Raw genomic sequence first — 16,671 nt, 5'->3', positions numbered from 1 at the left:
CATGTAAAAAAATATATAGCATCAGTTTCCTTACCTTAAACACTGGTCACTGGTGTTTTCTGGGTTGTAGCCGGGGTCGGGTGAGAGAGCAGCAAAGGAGGAGGTTGGGGTCCTCTTCTTGTTTGCTGTTAAACCTGTCAATAATCAAAATACAACGTATAAGGTGCAGTGCAATAACATGAAATTTCAGTACAAATACAAAATACAGCCATACTGCCTCCTGCCTCTCTGTGCCATAGTGGTCGCTGGAGGCAGGCACTGAAAGAGACACTGCTTGAGGGCCTGGAGAGTGACCAGATACATAGCCCTAACTCCCATGTAAAAAAATATATAGCATCAGTTTCCTTACCTTAAACACTGGTCACTGGTGTTTTCTGGGTTGTAGCCGGGGTCGGGTGAGAGAGCAGCAAAGGAGGAGGTTGGGGTCCTCTTCTTGTTTGCTGTTAAACCTGTCAATAATCAAAATACAACGTATAAGGTGCAGTGCAATAACATGAAATTTCAGTACAAATACAAAATACAGCCATACTGCCTCCTGCCTCTCTGTGCCATAGTGGTCGCTGGAGGCAGGCACTGAAAGAGACACTGCTTGAGGGCCTGGAGAGTGACCAGATACATAGCCCTAACTCCCATGTAAAAAAATATATAGCATCAGTTTCCTTACCTTAAACACTGGTCACTGGTGTTTTCTGGGTTGTAGCCGGGGTCGGGTGAGAGAGCAGCAAAGGAGGAGGTTGGGGTCCTCTTCTTGTTTGCTGTTAAACCTGTCAATAATCAAAATACAACGTATAAGGTGCAGTGCAATAACATGAAATTTCAGTACAAATACAAAATACAGCCATACTGCCTCCTGCCTCTCTGTGCCATAGTGGTCGCTGGAGGCAGGCACTGAAAGAGACACTGCTTGAGGGCCTGGAGAGTGACCAGATACATAGCCCTAACTCCCATGTAAAAAAATATATAGCATCAGTTTCCTTACCTTAAACACTGGTCACTGGTGTTTTCTGGGTTGTAGCCGGGGTCGGGTGAGAGAGCAGCAAAGGAGGAGGTTGGGGTCCTCTTCTTGTTTGCTGTTAAACCTGTCAATAATCAAAATACAATGTATAAGGTGCAGTGCAATAACATGAAATTTCAGTACAAATACAAAATACAGCCATACTGACTCCTGCCTCTCTGTGCCATAGTGGTCGCTGGAGGCAGGCACTGAAAGAGACACTGCTTGAGGGCCTGGAGAGTGACCAGATACATAGCCCTAACTCCCATGTAAAAAAATATATAGCATCAGTTTCCTTACCTTAAACACTGGTCACTGGTGTTTTCTGGGTTGTAGCCGGGGTCGGGTGAGAGAGCAGCAAAGGAGGAGGTTGGGGTCCTCTTCTTGTTTGCTGATAAACCTGTCAATAATCAAAGTACAACGTATAAGGTGCAGTGCAATAATATCAAATTTCAGTATAAATACATTATACATATATCTTGTGCATTATCCTAATACATCTCAAATGACTGCTAAAAATAGAGCCGTACTCGCTCCTGCCTCTGTGCCATAGTGGTTGCTGGAGGCACTGAGACACTGCTTGAGGGCCTCGAGAGTGACCACATACATAGGTAGCCCTAACTCCCATGTAAAAAAATATAGCATCAGTTTGCTTACCTTTAACACTGGTGTTTGCTGGGTGGTAGTCGGGGTGAAAGTCAAGAGCAGCAAAAGAGGTTGGGGTCCTCTTGTTGTTTGCTGAGAAATGGCACCAAAATGCAATAATGTTTCAGGTTGTCAGGTGCTGAAAATGAAAAGATAACAATTTATTTTGGAAACAGTAGGGTAATCAAACAGACTGTGGGGAAAAAACATAATGCTCCAATTTTTTCGTTGCAGTTTGCATCCAGCTCTTAGATGACAGTTAATAGCGCGCTGTTGTATGTTAGGATTGTAACTTAGAAACTGCAAGTAACAAAAGGATCTCTCTGACAAAAGCAGTCACTCACCGACCTATTTATGTCATTTGCTCCAAGTGGGGGTCAAAATAAATTCTCCCTGAGGATGTTTGGCAGCCAGAAAGCGGACTCCAGCAACAAAGGTGAGTGCATCTGTGTGATCCATCTTAACCAGATGTGCAGGCGGGACTCTGTCTCTAAGTGGGTTCCTGTGGTTTTACCTGGATCTACTGACAGCATATGGGTTATTGGACACTGGGCCATATAAGTCAATCAAAAACACAAAAGTGGTTAAATAGGAGTGCTCGGTGAAGCCAAAAGACCAAGAAAGGGACCACTAACCAGGTCAAAGGTGCAACTCGGATCAACTAATCCGTGTACACACATCTATGTTGCCATAACATAAGTCAGCAATTGCATTCCAATAGAAACTATATGAAAGTGGTTTACTTGAATCTCCACTCTCCACACACAGCCCTTCGTCCTGCTTCTCAGAGCGTGCACTTGTCACAGGGCCTTCCAGTAAACTAAGTCCCTCTCTCTCTCGCTCTCTCTCTTTCTCTTACACACGTCCCTTTCACTGCCGATAGGGCTTCGATTCTGTATAGCTGGATGTATCATGTGTGCACACAGTATAGTATGATCTGCCTCTCCTGTGCTAGATGTCTACTCCCTGATGCAGCGTTCCAGGACCATGTGCGCACAGCATCTTATTTGCCTCTGTTGTGTTGTGCACACATCCTTCCCTTTCACTGCCGATACTGCATAGCCTGCTGTATGCACACATGATCTGCCTCTCCTGTGCTAGACGTCTACTCCCTGATGCAGCATTCCTGGATCACGTGCACACAACATCTTATTATCTGCTTCTCTTGTGCTGCGCACACATCCCTCCCTTTCACTGCCAATACTGTTTTGATACTGTATAGCTCGGTGTGTGCACACATGATCTGCCTCTCCTTCCCTTAGCTTGCCCACACCGCATCATCTGCCTGCCCCTTGTGGCTCTACCGGCTTGGTTATTTTTTTGCGTGTAGTGTCTGCTGCTCAGGGAATGCACTAAACCCTTTCCAGTCTGTGGGAGGTGACTTCCTCCCAATTACCGAGCAGCAGGGGGGCCTTGTTCCCATGTGGTGGGGAGGGACATTTGTTTTACCCTTTTCATAACCAATGGGTGTCTTTCTCTACCTTACTGCCCGCCCTTTGACGAGACGGCTGGGGGGCATTCAAATTCGGAAATAGTCATAATTAAATGTTGTCTGTCCCTCGACCGGCGGCCTCCTTTGTGGCTGCCGGCAGCACATCTCACAACAAAGGAGGAAGGATAAGGAAGACACATATTTACAGAAGAACAAAAGATTTCCAAGGGGGTCTTACAAGTATGTTTGTCCCTGATGACGAGTGCCTTTTAATAGCATTACAGACCCCTTAAAGCTCCCCTTCTAAGCCATTCTCCTGCTGAGAGTGCGTGTAACCAATAGTCCCTTGCTTGTTCCACTGACAAAGGAGCGCCCACAATTTCAACAATTGTGACACAGAGATGCACAACAGCGGTGCTTTCTCGTCGGGGAAAAATAAGCCTTTCAAGGTGACCTGTGCTAGATTTCTAGTTGGCTTCTGCTGTTAGCAGCTAGCAGCCCTCCTTCGCTTACACTTGCTACACCTGATTCAGCAGTCTGACAGTCAGCTGAGCACTGCAGTCCAAAATATTCCAATTTACCGGGAATGGTATGTGCAGCTTAATGAAAAACATTGTCCAGAGCCTGCCAACTTCATTTTTTTAATCGAAGCAAGCTGTGATTTATTTATGCCGTGATGAAATCAATGTCGAAATGTGAATTTCAAATACAGGAAAAACAGTACGCATGTTTAAATGTAATAATATAAATGGAAGTTTTACAGAAGCCACGTTGTTTTGTTTAAGCTTTACGTTCGAATCATTACTGCCAATGTGACATAACTTGTGCATGTATAAAATGCTAAAAGAGTTTGGGATATAGTGCACGAAGAGGGATGCAGCAGATGAAAATGTTAGCACACAGCATGACAGCAACCAGACATAGAGCTTACGATTTACCAAAAATGTTCCACTCTGAGAATGAGATTGGTAGTCTTCCATAAATACTGCTGCACGACAAAAGCAAAACAAAAGCCGCACCAGAAACTCAGCCACCGACTGTGCTCGAAACTGTTCATTTATTTCCGTAAATAATGTAAGTGGCACTTTGTTATCGATGCCTGCCAAATGCAGGCTATTTCACTAAAATTAGAAATTTTACTGCACAAAACAACATCCATAAATCAGTCTGAGCCATCAGTACAGAACCCAGATCTTTGTGGTGTGCTGCTTACTGCCACCATGTGAAACACCAATGGCGAGCAGCAATGCAAGTGCTGCTGAAACTCATCTGCCAAAGAAAAACAGAATGACGTCCGCAGCACCAGATGATTGGTACTAAGCACTTAATATATTTGTATTATTTTCAGATATTTTGGGGAATTTAAACATTTTTTTCCTTTATTTCAGATCGTTTTTTTTATCCAAAAAGAATCACAATGTCAATAACGAGTCCAAGTCTTTTTATATAACATTTGTTTCTTTCACTTTGTTAGCATGCTGTAAAGCACTCTATGACGCAATACTAATAACCCTTCAAAGCGCTTTAGAGATCCCAATTAACTTTAATAGTTCAAGCGGGTTGGAGATCCAAGAGTTTGGAACCCTCAACCCTGACATAGAAGGGAGGGACTCGAACAGACCAAATGTCCAGCATGACTGAATATCCCCTAATAAGCAGGAAATATCAGAGTTTAGGATCATGTATTCACTCTGATGACAGTGAACATAGCAGTGATGGTGAAGTGTTTGCATAAAGCACTGAGTATAGAACAGAAGTCCGCTCTCTTTCAGCAGTGACGAGGATCTGATCTGAGAGGGTCTTCGTGACCATGCACGAGCTGTGCACATAGTGCAGAGCACTAAACCACCCACAGTGCCCCATTGCCCCACATGAAGAGCCCTCGCTACAAAAGCGCTTAACCATATGCCAGCTAATAAAGCAGCAATATTGCAGCCGCCCTGTCTGCACTTCACCTCGCGTTGCTGCAGACTGCACAGCAAGTGTCATCGGCGTGTTTCATACTTCCACCACCGTTCACATTCTAGACTTTTATTTATTTATGCATTTTTATATAGCGCAGACTTTACCCGAAGGCGTCAGAGCGCTTCACATTAGGAACAGAAATGAAACATAAAGAGAAACATTGCAAAAGAACAGATTGCAAAAACATACGTTACTTATACAAGGTAATAGTGACAATTGTGAGCAAACAAAATACATGAGGTAGTAAAAACTGTGAGCAACCAAAAATACATGAGGTAAGGTAATAGTGACAATCGTGAGCAAACAAAATGCTTGAGTAAAAATTGTGAGCAACCAAAATACATGAGGTAGTCAAAAGTGCACAAGACGCTTAGGAAATGAAAGTGACAAGTGTGCAGTTATAAGAGAAAACAGAGTATAATTAGAGGTATAGTACATAGGTGCTAGACACGACAGGCTCAGGAACAAGCGTTACATGGGCATGGTGGCACTTGTGCAAGTATCAAAGGTAAAGACATGTGAGAGGTAGCAGCCGTGTGTTGCTCATCTGCCTTCCAGTTTTGCTGCTAGTCCGTGCATACCCGGCCCAAACATGGATACTCCCCAATCGCAAATGATAACCAAGGGCCTAATAAACTAAGGTGGTCACGACAGGAGCCGACATCTATGTGTGGGCCCGGGAATGGATGGCGGAGCGCCGATTCGGATTGGGCCGGAGGCCGGAGCTGCAAGTTCTGCAACGCTCGTTATTCGAGCCCTTCTCTGACCTCTGCCTCTCGTATTGTTTCAGACACGAGCAAGCCTGTGCCAGTGAAAGTAGAGACAGTTGCTGAGTAGAGAATGCCTGCCTGGCACGCGGCCTTTAAGATATCTCATCCCCCTAGTTGCAGATAATCCATGCCATACTTTTTCCAATCCTTTGTATTAATAACCCTTCTCAAAGCGCTTTAGAGATCCCAATAAACTTTAGTTCAAGCGGGTTGGAGATCCAGGAGTTTAATTGGAACCCTCAACCCTGACATAGAAGGGAGGGACTCGAACAGACCAATTGTCCAGCATGACTGACTGAGTGATTACATGCCGCTCTCAACAGACAGCCTATGCGAGACCGAGATGTGACTTTCTTTGAACAGGTGTGATATACAACAGGCACGTGGTGACGTCTGCATGATTCAGAACACACAATCACATATTCCATTTTATTACACGCTTTTCTCTCACTCACATAGATCGATGTCCAAATTCCAATTAGATCATCATCAGACAGAGACGACTCCAGTGAAGAAGAGCGGTCGGAGTCGGACACTGACACAGACAGTGATGAAGTGTGACGACGGTCGACTGCTGGCCCTGCGCGCACGAGGAGACACAGAGAGGGAGCCCACGCCCTAAAGAAACTTAAATACAGCCGTCGCGTCGGTCAGCATTGCAATTAACGTCACGGCGCGCACCGGCGCACGTCCCCCGAATCCAGGGCCAATCAGTCCACCCACCCACGCGCCGGCATCCAATAGTGATTGCCTGTATTTTCGGCGCGGTGGCCCAGCCAATCCTGGCGCTGTATGAGCGCCAGGATTGGCTAGGGGGTCACACAGTCTACTCGCCCTGGCGCATTTTTACACAACGGGGCCCAGCCAAAGACACACCCCCCCCCCCCCTGGCCCCTTCGAAGTTGACGGCTACGTCGGCTAACGGTCGCTAACCTGGCAAAAGCGCATGCGCTGCCAAGTATCCTCCAGATTTCCTCATGCGCAGTCCTCCCTGGACAGACTGTGACGTCACATCACGTTCACCGCACGTTGTTGATTTGTAAACCAGCCCCACCCCCTGCGCACTCCCTATTGTATCGGGTCTGTCCCGGTCGGATTAAGCGCCGCCGTGTATTTTACTTATGGTGTTTAGCTAGCTCTCTGCTGCAGCAGCCGCAGGTGCGTCCAGGCTTAGAGGGGCTACGCCCCTACGCCCCAATGGACGCACCGCTGCTGCTCAGCTCTGATGCGCTCTCTAATACTCTTTACTAATAACTCTCTCCTACTCACTATAACTTCTCACTCTACTACTTACTGTGTGTGTGGGTGCTAATGCAATAGGTCTCGCATATGCAAGTGATGAAGCTATTGGCAATGTAAATGACAATGCCATTTATTTATGATTTAAAAAAAAATAAAATAATGAGCAATGCCAATAGCTCTACCTTTAATGCTGCCGAGATCATTGCATTGTAAATGCTTGTTGTTTATTTCAGTATGATGCCCTCAGTGCACCAGGTTTGCCTAGCCATGGGTCCTTTGCTCACTGTGCCACTGGAGCCTAGCTGCACCGACTGAAGAGGGTCAACTAGGCTGAAATTGGTCTTGGGTTGCTCGTGCTCTGGTTCAGAGAGGACCTGGCTTGGTAGTTCGGACTAGACAGTTCCCACTAAAGCAGGGCTAAGGCTGATTTGCATGTGGCTGGGCATAATCTGAGGTGGCATGTTGGGTATAAGAACAATAGTTTGAGTGATTGCCAGTGGTTTGACTTATTGGATGGTGCATGGTCTCTTTGAAGTTTACATGGTGGTCTACTTAGATGGCATTCTGATATATTCTGATGTGTTGAAACAGCATCATCATAAGGTTTAAGTAATTCCCACCAACTAAGGAAATGGTCACTATATGCAAAAGCAGGTTTTGATATTTCAAGGAAAGGATTCAGCATGAGACTTTCAAAGTCAAAGGAGTCCTAGAGTGAACTACTCCTTGATCCTTAAAGGAAGTACAAAGATTCCTCTAGTTTGCAAATCTCTATCTGCAGTTCATTTAAAAGTTCTTCACCATCATCCAGCACATGGTTCATCTGAGTAAGGATTTTCTTTTTGTTGAGGTGCAGAACAGAAGCAAGCCTTTCAAAGATTTAAGACATAATTTATACTGTACCAACATGTGAATTAAATTCTCCCCTTCGGAGTAGAGACTGATGCCTCGTTGTTTGCATTAGGAGGAGTGTTATCTCAACGAGATTCGGAGACTAATGACTTGTAACAGGCAGCGTATTATTGCACCCTGTATCTCAAACTAATAACTTGCATCATATGGTTTAATATTCACAAACTCTTTCAGAAACTGTAAGAGATTATACAATCTACAATAGAAAATTGTTAGCATTTAAACAACATTTCTCTCACTGGAGACATTATCCAGAATAAACACATCATTTAATCACACAGTGGGTTACGTCCATGAAACGTGCCAATGCTAGTCCTGCTCGATAGGATTTATTATTTTCCAGAGTCGAGTACGTCATATCTCACAAGCCCGGAAATAGACGTGGCTAGGCGGATACACTCTCTCTATCGGCAGACCGATGTCTCTGTAATAACTAACCCTGCTTCCTGTATTCTTGAATTGTCTACTTCTAATGCATCTAATTTCACAGAATTTGCCCAAAAACATAACAGGATATTAAGAGTCAACAACGGAAACCTCAGAAACCTGGCAATAGGGATTTACAAAAATAATTAGTATACAGAGGAGAAGCCTTCTTCCTTACATGGGACAAAACTAAGTTATCATGCATGAAATTGTGTCATTATTCCCTTGGAGATGGACACACAGAACGCAGGAAGATGTTGGAAATAATCAGTCAAGACTTTGGTGGTTTGATCTACAAACATTGTTAAAGGCGTACATTCAGAAATGTGTTGTACGTGCTCAAGTAAGGTACATATTACGAAGAACAAAGGGTCCAAAGCTTAAAAGGATAGCGTAATTATATTGTATAGACCACAATAGGCTAATATACGTTTTCCTTGCCCAGCCGGGCAGGGAATTTTGTCATAAGTAAATTCAAGTGTTTTTGGTTTTTAAATACATTTTTGCAACAAACAATTTTCGCTATAAGGCACAGTCCTGCGCCGTTCATAAAGGGTTGAAAATAGAAAGAGAAAAAAAAAAAAAAAAAAGAAATAAGAGGGAAATACTTCAGGCAACAGTGAAGTGAGCAGTCTGGGCACTGTAAGGGTAAAAAAATATCAGTGTTTCCCAGAGCAGAACATACATTCATTAATAACAATGGTCAACAGTACGTCTACTAAGAAAGGTCGATGTTTTGATCCCGCGCTCTAATTAAAATGGGATCATCATCAGGACTTTAACAAAATAATTGCCTGGATAGAACACTAAATGCTCCTTGGTGAGGGCTGGTCGTGGCCTCTAGGTGCTCGTGAACACAATGTATTCAGCGGGCGCTGCGTGGAGCTCCCGATTGGAGCATGGGAGGCTGCCGGGGGCACCGGAATGAGGAAATTGTCGTTTTGGGCGCCCTTATGTCCTATTCCTCTGGTGATGCGGGAAAGGGGAGTTTCTGGTTAGGTGGCAGCGAGGAACCAACAGCCAGATCGGCTTGCATCGGGACATTGCTCCCAAATACGCGGATCGATCGAATGTTATCGACCGCCAACCCCTGATTCCCTAACCCCTGAGGGACCTCGAGCGTGGCCATCGTGCATCCTCCAAGTTGCGGATCGACCTTTCTAAATTGACCGCCACCTAACCAGAAACTCCCCTTTCCCGCATCACCAGAGGAATAGGACATAGGGGCGCCCAAAACGACAATTTCCTCATTCCGGTGCCCCCGGCAGCCTCCCATGCTCCAATCGGGAGCTCCACTCAGCGCCCGCTGAATACATTGTGTTCACGAGCACCTAGAGGCCACGACCAGCCCTCACCAAGGCGCATTTAGTGTTCTATCCAGGCAATTATTCTGTTAAAGTCCTGATGATGATCCCAATTTAATTAGAGCGCGGGATCGAAACGTCGACCTTTCTTAGTAGACGTACTGTTGACCATTGTTATTAATGAATGTATGTTCTGCTCTGGGAAACACTGACATTTTTTTACCCTTACAGTGCCCAGACTGCTCACTTCTCTGTTGCCTGAAGTATTTCCCTCTTATTTCTTTTTTTCTCTTTCTATTTTTAACCCTTTATGAACGGCGCAGGACTGTGCCTTATAGCGAAAATTGTTTGTTGCAAAAATGTATTTAAAAACCAAAAACACTTGAATTTACTTATAATAAAATTCCCTGCCCGGCTGGGCAAGGAAAACGTATAGCAGCCTATTGTGGTCTATACAATATAATTATGCTATCCTTTTAAGCTTTGGACCCTTTGTTCTTCGTAATAACTAATACCCATGGTCCACAGCTACCAATTGGGTCCCCCTTGTTTTCAATGAAACAAGTAAGGTACATATGCCTATATCCAGCCGCGGTCGCTGCAGGTAAGAGCGGTGGGAAAGTGGGGCCGGGTGAGGGGGTTTATTTCAAAAGACAACCTCAAGGGAAAATGTATTATTTATTTTAATTTTCTCTTGTGGTCATCTCTCAAAATCCCCACCCCCCCTGCACCCGGCCCCACCGCTCTTACCTGCAGCGGCTGCGGCTGCCTGTAGCAGGAGTCAAGCAACGCTTTCTTACTCTGACAATCCTGGAACGTGACCTGATATACTTTATAGTAGAATTACCTCCATTGAATGGTTATACAACAGTGTAAGTAGTGGTGGACTACTTCACTGAGATGGGACACTTCAATCCACTCTAAGCCACTCACCACTGCAATAGAATTAGCAGAAATCATCATCATTCACTTCCTTCATTTACGTTCTCCATCATCATTCACTTCCTCCATTTACATTCTCTTGCAGAAACCATCAACACGGGTAGAGAAGCTCCATTCACAGGTCGCTTCTGGGAAAAAAACTGATGAGAATAGTGCTTATCAGGAGGATCAATCCTGCTAGATACCATCTTCCACAGACGTGCTTTGGGTCCGATTCACAAAGAGCCTACGCAGTCATGGCGGAAACTCCTCAGTCATGACAGAGTCTCAGGACTAATGGCGGAATCTCTGCAATGAGAATTCTTGTTGTGCGGACGGTCCCGAACGACTGCGTCGCCTCTGCCATGATTGTGGAGGCTCTTTGTGAATCAGGCCCAAATTCTTGAACCTGCCAATAGATCAATACCCACAATGTTTCTTGATGGATCATCAAAATGTCTGGTACTGTGGATTGCATTGGCAGAGTTTGTATTTAATAACTCTGCTCTTCGGTAGGAAGATCTCCCTTCGTTTCTACCTTGAGCTTTGATCCATGGATGTGGTCTCCTAAGAACCTGACTCCCATAGATCCCTCAAGTGACCACTCTTTTTCAAAGACTTCACACATCAAAAGAGCTGCACATCAACATCTGTTGTAAGCCGAAAACAAAAGATCAAACATTTTACAGACATACACCGAAGAGAAGCACCTGCATAACAGACGTGAAACAGTTTTCGGTTGTCCATTAACTACTTAACAATTCCAGGACCTTGTTCTAAGTTCCTATCTCTATTTGTAGTTCCTTTTTCTATAGAGGGGAAGGTGTACACTCGTGCAGTTTGCTTTTGACTCCTCTGACACAAGCATATTCACTCCATATTTCACATATTCTGAGTTAAGGCTGTAATTTCCGACATATTAAACTATTCTGCTCCAGTCTTGGTTCTCCAGAGAGGAAGGTGACCGTAGACTTACATATACATAGAGGCCAATTAAAATACCACAATCCACCGGACCCGATGGCTCATATGCAGAGCAGATGGCTGTTGTAGGAATTCACAGATGAAGTGTGCCTACTGATGCCCGTTTGAGAAACTGTGTGTACGCTGTTATTGTCTCCCTGAGTGACGTTTGTGGGTGTGTGTTTTGTCCATAGGTATGAGGTGAACATTGTGTCCATCTTTTACATATTGTTGGTTTTGATGGCAATGTATTTGTTCTCCGTGGATTATTAGTAGCTCATTCATGATCTAATGTGTCATTCGAAGCAACATTCTTGCTATCCGTGCCATACTGGTTGCCCATCTATGACATATTGTAGATATTTTTGCAACCTACTGGCTATGTTTGTGTTAAGATGACTGATTGTCCACACAGTGCTCATGTTTTTGTTACTTTATTTCTGAAGTTTAGTTAGAGTGAAAGTAAACCCCGGCAGGGACTCCAGAACTCTTTAGCTCAGCCCTTTCACTGAGATTCTTGTCTCAGTCCAGTAAAGCCCTCCCATGCATGAATCACTTGAAGGCTACCATTCAATGTGCACCTCAGACTGATAGAAGCATCTACACTCTGTTCATAGAGCAATAACATAATGCCATAGACACTCGCCATTCTTCAACAAGGAAGCCAATCCGGTAATCACCCAGCACCCAAGGCACAATATTTTACCCATCATGAACCAAGAAGACCCACCAGTGCTCACCAGTAATAAACATGACCACTGCACATTAAATGCAAAGATGATCCATAACAGCACTTGTCACTTCAGCCGTGATTGCTGTGCCAAATATAAACAAGCATTGGCATAGCCAATAGGTCTTGCCTTTGGGACCTTATAAGTGTTTAGTTATCCAGCACAATATCCTTGGTGCAACAACATCAAGTGTTGCTTGGCTAAACACTTATAAGGTTCCAAAGACGAGACCTATTGGCTATGCCAATGCTTTTTACTACTGCAACGGTCGCAGTGTGGCATGCTCTTTCCAGCTGAGCACTCGCCTCTGATGAGCTAACCTGCCTTATCTGATGACGGGCACTGTCCCGGTCGAGGGTCACTTCAAACAAAAACACTCGGCATCTAAACGCTCGCTCCTCCAAGTGTTAAGCATGGGGAATGGCTTAATCTAGCAATTTAATGTTAATTGCAGTGGCAGCAGGTATACATGGCCCTCTGATTTACTCCATTATTCATTGCGGATTCACTCACTGCTGATTTGTCTCCCAATAGTGACAAAAGGTTCACATATGGTCCCCAAGGTCTCTCACAGCCCGCTGCTAAACTTCTTTATGCTGCACATTGCGCTGCACAGGTTTTCATGCTCACGCCGGGTTGTTGGTGGAAATAAACCTGCTATTCTCAGATATTCCTAGTCGGCGATCCTCTCTGTTCATCTGTGAACATACGGAGTTCAGCAGCCACTCTCATAGGCTTACAGTCTTTGGATACACTGTCCGAAGGCTGTTGGAAAAGACACTGGTGGGGTACAAGTATTTATTTTTCTCTTTCATATCTTCCATCTCTTTTTTCTTCGTAAGTCTTCAATCTCTTTTTATCTTTGTTTACATCAGTTTCTCTCACACATAGGTTTGATTTCCGGTCGTTGCCAGTGTTGTAATTTAAGATACCTTCTTGGTACTTGGAGTCAGGTAGCCAGTTCATGTGGAATAACAAGTTGTAGGTTTATTGAACAGGTTACTGGTTGCATAGTAAAATACCCCACCAGGGGCAGCATCCTCTCTTCCCAGCCCGCTATGTCTAACTGCCAACCTACCTTTAGTCACACACCAACATTCCATGACATCACACACTGGCTGAGCAGAGCTTAGAACAAAGAATCTAAGGAGAGAATTCATTACAAGCAAAAGCAGGTCATAGCATGTTAGCATCCAGCATAAACGAAATGGCAAGCCTATGGAGCAAGGGTCTGGAAAAAGGCATTCAGCATAGGGTGTTACCCTACTCTAGGAACATACACTAATATAATCAATTGAAAAGAAATGTTGTAGCTTATTTTGTATCTTTTTCTCCTCTCGTCTGATCAGCTTGCGGTCTTCTTCTGAGAACAGACTCTCTTCTTCCTTTCTCAAGATTCTACACAATGAACTTACGAAAAATTATCACAGAGTATGAAACATTATTGAAACTATATCTGTATATGAGGCCTTTCGATTCTTAGACCTCCTTTCCCATGGGTATGATCGCATTCTTAACCTTAAAAAAATTAATTGTATGTTAGCTAATTAATAGGCTATGTGAAATAGAAACATTAGCTGCAACGAATATTATTCAGCACCACATCTCTTCATTATAAAATCTAATTAAAATATGATAAAAAATCAACATTTTGTACTCATGCTTTGTGTTTAGTGTGTGATATAAGGATTCATTTTAATCAACAAAAGTGTTTCTAGCAAACATTTCAAAACGTTATTAATAATGAGGATCATTCAGCAATGCAATGTGAAGCTTTTATTGAAGGCATGTCAGGCTAATGTCAGCATTTAAGCATTTTGTGTGTGTCTCAGCACATTTAGTTTAGTTGCTTGTAAAATTAAGCTTCCTTAAATTTTGAGGCCTAGTACTAATAAATACTAAAAAAATATAACTACATACTGCGTCTTGCATATTTTAATGTGTGTTAGCTCAATATAAATTGCACTTTAATGTTTCACAGGTGATTTTAACTTGATTATTTTGCATTTTGTTAAATAATTTTCTTTCATATCTGAATCACAGAGCAATCAGTGGAAGGACAGCGATCAAGCTAATGCAAACAGTAGTTGGTCCATGCTCCAGCCAAAAGAAGAAGGCAGCAAATAATAAAAATGAAGTCAGCAAATGGAAAGCAATGGGTGGGTTGCAAGCCCTCTTTTGTATACAATTTCTCTCACAACTGAGAGCGCATGCAGCACATGCGCTGCCGTAGATGAGACCAAAAAATGAACCACTTTGACCACAAAGCAGTGGAATGGCTACTGACTTGTATTTCGTTTGACACATTGACTACTGTTGGTGAGTGCCAGTCCTCTTCTCAGTACATTCAACTAGAGGTTGACCTATTTGACATTTTATGTGAAAGAAATGCAAAACATCTGTCCCGCTTCATGAGGATTTGCTTGCCAGATCTGGTAGAACTACACAAAAGACAATTCGAGCATTCTATTTAGTGCAGGGCACACACCATTTACACACTCAGACTGGTGCATCATTTCTGATTGTCATGTGTGTAATTGTCACAGAGAGGGTTCATGTTACTAGACTGTGTATAGGGAACTTCATCTCTCCTTTGGAACTGTGTTTGGAACACGCTCAAATGTAATTTAGTAATTTTCTAATTGAAGCTTACTGAATACAAGTTAACTTATCTGTTGAATTACTGTCTTGATGGTCTCACTTGTTTTAAACCTGCCCTGGCCAGCACCATCTATTCATCTATATGACAATGTTTTGCGACTCATACATATCTGACAACTGTAATTTTGTGATGTGGCTTGGAAGCAAGGTTCTGGGCTGACTATCACCGCAGAGGACCTTGCAGTCCAAGTCATTACCCTCCTCAAGAATGGTGTTCCCTGATTCTGTGAGACTGTACATTTACACAGGCCTTCGTATTTGCTAATTAATGGCGTCTTTTTCTCTATCATCGCTGATATCTTTCTTTCTTTGTATGGGCTTTTCCTTTGTTAGCGCCTTGTGCTTGTTTTAGTATGCTGATATGAAGTAGTCTGCAGCCAAAAAGGGGGCCTACTTAATCACTGGTGAATAACAGATACAAATAGATAAAGGCTGACATTTTCTTTGTTTTAATCAGTTTCCTCTGCAACTTTCTTCCGCACCTCTATGTTTTTGTTTTGCATGTACAAAACTAATTCCTTTGTTAATATAGTATTGTTTTGCTGTGGACGTGCATGTTAAAGTTTGTATTTTCTAGCCATGTTTTAAAATCATAACTGTGAAGTGGTTTGAATTTCTAACTGGCTGGTACTGCTGTATTCTTATCTTGTGTGTTTGCAGATAAATGTTCCATTCTGCGCACTGCGCTGTGCACACAATGACATTCTTTATCAGCAGTTGAACTGCCTTGCTAAATTCCCTTCAACTGCGTCTTTTGTTACATTCTGCAGCTGGAGATTACCTTCCATTGGGCTCACCTGTACCCAGTGCTTAATTTGAACTGGTGGTTTCTGGTGGGGCCCGCCAGCACTGTTTTTAGAGGACTGGGCCTTATTTTTAATAATCAGACAGTCCAAGGAAAAAGTAGTGAAAGGCAGCAAAGGGGAGGGGAAGGGGGGGGGAACAAAGACAGATGGAAAACAGTGACAAAGTGGGAAAGCAGGGATGTAAAATTGTTATATTCCAAGATTGCTGTTTTACTTATGTTAAAAGCTCTGTCAATGTCCTATGTATTGCTGTAGATTTTACACTGAGCTTATGTCACTGGGTTTGTGATGTCACTGCTGTTGGAATGTTTTTTTTTCAATGCTGGCTGGTTAACTGGGATCTTATAAAGACTGCTGGCAGATGATTAGCTGTGTAGACCTGTTACTCTTCAATAAACTCATCTAAACTCTTCTGGAATCCTGGATTTATTGAGTTTACAACATATTTTTGCCGACAAGGACTCTACACAGCTGAACCCACATCTACTTTCAATATTCAAAATTAAAAATTCAAGTATTTCAAGAACTATCAAGAATTCAACATCATCTGCTGCTTCAATTTCAAGACTCTTACTCCTATGGATTTATCCTTCTACTATTCTTCTCTACTTTCAACATTCAACGCGAATTGGTCAAGATAAGTTAAAAAAAATTCATTTTTGAATCTTAAACCTTTTGTGATTACCGCTACTTACCGATATAATTTTTTTAAAATAATACTTTGGCAAATGTTGTTGGTTGACATTGGCAAGTGTGGTTAGTCATTTTATAAAAACAATAATACTTTGGCAAATGTTTCTCGTTGACATTGGCAAGGGTGGTTAATTTTTTTTTCTTCATTTCGTTTTTATTCCTTCAATCGATCTGCCCAGATTTGGCTTTAATGTTTCAAGGACCTT

General features: G+C 43.1%; 1 long non-coding RNA gene across 1 annotated transcript in view; it reads left to right on the top strand.

Moving 5' to 3' along the window:
• The window catches only part of LOC144824867 (uncharacterized), a 50,926-nt gene extending 35,053 nt beyond the window's left edge, over positions 1-15,873 (top strand). The window contains exon 3 of the long non-coding RNA XR_013609153.1: positions 14,349-15,873. This is a non-coding gene — a long non-coding RNA (uncharacterized LOC144824867). The remainder of the gene's footprint in view (positions 1-14,348) is intronic.
• The last annotated feature ends 798 nt before the right edge of the window (positions 15,874-16,671 follow it).

Source organism: Lissotriton helveticus, chromosome 3_1 (genome assembly GCF_964261635.1).
Source record: "Lissotriton helveticus chromosome 3_1, aLisHel1.1, whole genome shotgun sequence".
Lineage (NCBI taxonomy): Eukaryota > Metazoa > Chordata > Amphibia > Caudata > Salamandridae > Lissotriton > Lissotriton helveticus.
Note: the sequence above shows the minus strand (reverse complement) of the source record. Positions and strands in the feature narration are given on the sequence as shown.